This window comes from Mesocricetus auratus, unplaced genomic scaffold (genome assembly GCF_017639785.1).
Source record: "Mesocricetus auratus isolate SY011 unplaced genomic scaffold, BCM_Maur_2.0 Super-Scaffold_100033, whole genome shotgun sequence".
Taxonomy (NCBI): Eukaryota; Metazoa; Chordata; class Mammalia; order Rodentia; family Cricetidae; genus Mesocricetus; species Mesocricetus auratus.
The window spans coordinates 3,271,289-3,276,266 of record NW_024429213.1 but is presented as its reverse complement, the minus strand read 5'-3'; the positions used below and the strand labels follow the sequence as shown (position 1 = coordinate 3,276,266).

General features: G+C 38.5%; 1 non-coding gene across 1 annotated transcript; it reads left to right on the top strand.

The window, feature by feature from the left end:
- The first annotated feature begins 3,184 nt into the window (after positions 1–3,184).
- Positions 3,185–3,290, top strand: LOC121135273. Its single transcript, XR_005872466.1, has one exon. It is a non-coding gene; the product is annotated as a U6 spliceosomal RNA (small nuclear RNA).
- The last annotated feature ends 1,688 nt before the right edge of the window (positions 3,291–4,978 follow it).

Below are 4,978 nucleotides of genomic sequence, written 5' to 3'. Positions count from 1 at the left end.
CAATGTCATATCCCTAGAACTAAATTAAGCAGCTGTGAGTCACTTCGTGTGAGTGTTGGGAAGTGAACTCAGGTCCTCTGCAAAAAGAGCTGAGCAATTTCTTCATCCCCTGAAGAAATAATCTTTATTTCTGTGCTCTTCATTTCTGGTATTTAAATATTACCTCTTACAATTCTCTCTGCTGTATTGCCCACTCAGATGTATGTGGTAGCTACTGTTTCTGGCCTCTTTAACATATTAGTCATAGTTATTTTGAATACCCAGGCAGTTAGTTCCAACTTTTCATACCTTATCTGAGTCTGGTAATGATGATAACTTAACCTCCTAGTAGTGTGTTGCTTTTTCCTCACTTTTTGTATGCCTTGCACTATTTCCTCCACAGCTGCATGTGTGGTATAGGGCAGTACAAAGTTAAGTAAATAGATTTTCTGTATGGAAATGGATGTGCTTTTCTTTTGCTAGGTCATTATCTAGTTCATGGCCTTGTGTTGATCTCCTTAGGAGTTGGGCTTGTTTCATGCATTTGTTGTTGCTATGGTTACCCTCAGTACACAAAGACTTAAAGCTCCCATGCTTGTAGGACAGGTAGGGGACATGTTTAATAGAGCAATGTCTATTTGATTCTAGGTTTAATACTTTGTACTATTCCTCAGGTTTTCTCTCTCAGCAGAAATTCCTTAGTTTTGTTCTTGGGTATATGCTGGCTTATTCAGATTTAAGTTAAGTTGTACTTTATTTTTATTTTTTAATAATTCCTATAGAATTCCATGAAATGCATTTTAATCACAGTCACACCTCCCTTGACTCTTCCCAAATCCACCTCCCTAGTTCCTACAGACCCAAATTCATTGCCTTTTTTTCTTAACCCATCAGATACAATTTGTGCTGCCCATACACCCTTTGATGCATGGCCCTCCACTGGAGCCTAGTCAAGTCACCATGGGCCAAAATTGACTCTTCTTTGCTCAGCACCTATCAGTTGCTGATAGGTTTTAGCTATGAATGGAACTTCATGGCCACCACCCCTCTCCACATTGGGTATTTGTCTGACTTGAGTTTACACAGCTCTTGCACATACTGGCTCAACTGCTACGAATTGATTATATGTGAAGCTGCTCTGCTGTGTCCCTAAAATACTCTTTCCTTAGTGTCTTCTACCACCTCTGGCTCTTACAATCTTTCCTCTCTTCTTCCAAAATGGCCCCTGAGTAATGTGAATGTCCTACTTAAGGCTAAACATTTCCCAGTCCCTTATTCTCTTTACCTTGACTACTTGTAACTATCTGTGTTTATCTCCATCTTCTGTAAAGTAAGCTTCTTTGATGAGGAATGAGAGATGCGCTAGTCTATGACAATTCATTAAGAGCCAGTTTAATACTATGTCTCTTTAGCACAGTAATAACAGTAGGGTCTCCACCAAGGCTTATTACCTACCTATTCTCAAGTTCTTGGCTCCAATATTGGTGCCAAGTATGGATTTCAACATGTGGTGTGGAATTTAAATCCAGTCAGAAAGTGCTTAGTTACTCCCATATTTGTGCCACTATTGGACCAGTGGTTATGTCTTGTCAGGCCAATAATTGTTGTAGTTCAAAGGGGTCACAGCTAGATAAGACTGGTAATTCCTTTGTTCCTCTGGTAGCACACAGAATTTTTTTTAACACTGTGGGAATTAGCTGGTAAGAAAGAAGCTTCCATCATTTCTTTGGGTTTCAGAGTTGTAGCCTTCTCTACTCTCTTGTCCCTTCGATAGCTTCAGTTATAGACTCAACTCCTTTACACTATGGATATTCTTTGAGGAGATTATGCCCAGATAAAGACATTATTAACTGAGCAACAGCTCAGTTTGATGTCACATATGTAAAATCCCAGTACTGGGGAAACCAACACAGTGGAATTGACAAGCATGGGATATATACAGTGAGAAGTTGGCAGGTTTCTTTTTTAACTTTAAAAATAAGTTGAAGCCAGGGTTTAGTGTAATCCCAGTGCTTGGAAAGAGGACTGTGAATTCAAGGATACATAGTGTGATATCATTTTAAAAATAAAACCACTCACTGCCTCCAAAATACTGAAAACAGAAAGACAGACAATGGTGTAACTAAAATTGCATTTAGTGACACAACCCATAAATATCACAGGTTAGCCACACAGTACTTCATTCAGTATCCGTGATTTTCTATGGTGATCATACCAGTGACTGGGGGCAATGGCTTACTACAGCATTGTAACCAAGCATCAGACCACATATTACCATGCTGGGAAAAGGTTCAATCAAAAGTTAAAACTTAGCTGTGATTTCTTCATAGAATTGAAAAGCCATAAATCAAACTACTGTAATTCAGAGACCCTCCTTTTGAACTGGTAGATTTACTTAAAAATTTTATAAATATCATTTTCTGTTTATCCTTCTAGAATTCACTTTTGCTGCTCAACATTACGAAATTTATTCATGAGAATCAATGTAGCTATACTTCATTCATTTTAGTGTCACACTTTTGATGATCAGGAAATATTTTTCTATATTTCTTCAGTTCCCAATTTCTCAATGCTATGAAAAGTCCTTCAAAAACTGACACTGATGCTTCTTTGTGCATATGTTTTAGATTTTTCTCTAGTGTGCTTTCCTGGAAATGGAATCACTAGATTGATGTGTTTCCCATTTTCTAATTTATCAGATACTTCCAGATTGAACTGAGTGGTTATATTAATTCAAATTAATTATGAGAGTATGAGAATCCCCTTGTACCATAGCCTCAAAAATTCAGTATTCTCAGATCTAAAGGTTTTGAACATGTTTAGTCCCAGAAAACGATCCTTTTATAATTATGTTTTGAGATTTTCAATAGATACTCATGCTTTCATGACAAGCAGTTTACAAACTGAATCCCCTCAGTCCTAACAGCTATTTTAAAGTTCAGCTGAATTGGTCTATTCATCATAGCTTTAACCAATAATAAATAATGACAATCAATATGATTTTATTAAAAACCTTTATATCTGGTAGGATATGCAACTCTGTTTTTCATTCACATTTTCTCTTGGATATTCTTGGCTTTGGGCTCTTTTATACAAATTTTAGGATCAGCTCTTCCAGTTCAATGTTAACACTGTGCTGAGATTAGGAATAGAATTATCTTCAATGCATGACATTTTGAGAGAGACTAATTTATTTTAAAACACTGTGCCTGTGACTGCTTGCACATTTATTGAAATTGGAACAATAATAAGAAGATTACCATGCCCTGGGCAAAGATGACATGAAGATCAATGAACTGGTCCTTATTTTTTTGCCACTCTAAATGCCTAAATGTCCTCAACAGATGAACAGATAATGAAAGTGTGGTACGTGCACACCGTGAAATACTATTCAACTGTAAAGCAAAAAAAAAAAAAAAAGGAATCATGAAATTTTCAGATAAGTGTAGCTCTCACCCCTCTTCAAAGAAGCTTCTCTTTTTAGCAAATGGAGACCATTACAGAAAACCATCAAAGGTCATGATACAGAGATCGGCCAGTTGTAGGGAGCCAAGTCTCAATGGGTACATCTACGACACAACTCCTGCACCTAAGGCTGAGGGAGCATTGAGGAGGAAGGGTAGAAAGTCTGTATGAATCAGAACAGGAAGTCTGCTACGAGATTGTGTCTCCTAGAAATGACAGGGAAACTATACCCATGATACTTTCTCAATATGGCTGCCTGAACAAGAACTGAATGATGACAATGCCAATAGACATGCCAAGGCAGAATTGGGAAATACCATAGGCATATTGCCCCTAGACAAAGAACTATATGCTCCTAGTGAATATTGAGAGAGGAAGAATTAGCCTATGTCAAGAATGACTCCCCTAGTTGGTTATCTGATAAAAGTGGTCAGTCAGCTCTGAGAAGTTACACACACGCAAGCAACACTCAGTAGGTTGTATTTATATATTTATGTGTTTATATATTGTTTTAGCTACTGTTCCATTGCAGTGAAGAAACACCATGACCAAAGCATCTCCTATGAAAGGAAGCAGTTAATTGCGGCTTGTTTACAGTTTGAGAGGTTTAATCCATTATCATCATGGCAGAGAGCATGGTGGCAGGTGGGCATTGTGCTGGATAATTTTTTATATAAAAATTTGTATATAAAATCTAAAATATAAATAAAATATCAAACATTACAATTAATGAAGTCTCTTCATTTTATTTCGCATCTTCAATAATGTTTAACAACTGTATCAGTTAATTTTCTGTTGCTCTGATAAAACACCATGACAAAAAACAACTTACGGAGCAAAGGATCTATTTTGGCTTATGGTTTCAGAACATTAAGAGTCCATCATGAGAGCAATCAGCAGGCATGGGGCAGGAGCAGAAACCTAAGAGCTCTCACATCCTAAACCACAAGTACGAAGCAGACAGTGAACTAAATTGAATATGATTATAAACTCTCAAAGCCCACCCCCTATTGCCTTACTACCTTACTTTCTTCAGCAAGGCTAAATCTCCAAATACTCCACTACTGCCACTACTAACTAGTGAACCAGGTATCCAAATACTGGAGCTTACGGGGCGGGGTGGGGGGGGACATCTGCCATTAAGCCACCAATTTAATTCCCTGGCCACTATAGGCTTCACGGCCAAATGACTTTTGTCAAGCTTCAAAAGTTCCCTAGTCTTTCATAATCTTCTTTTGTTGGCAATGGCCTTGGTGGTAAGAGAGTCAGAATTCCCCATGACCACCAAGAGGGTGGACACTCTAAGACAGCAAAGCTTCGTTAGCCAGTAACAGAGGATGACTGGCCCAGAGACAGACAGGGCAAAGGCTGACAGCAGGAAACAGTTGGGGCCTGGGAATACCCAGCCTTCAATACCTGTGATGCTGTGCACTGAAGGCACAAGCAAGGAAGCTGGGTAGGTTGAGATCTTCTATGCATGCCAGCACTGGTCAGCTTGACCTTCAGCAAGGTTCCTGGTCGACAGGCTTTGCAG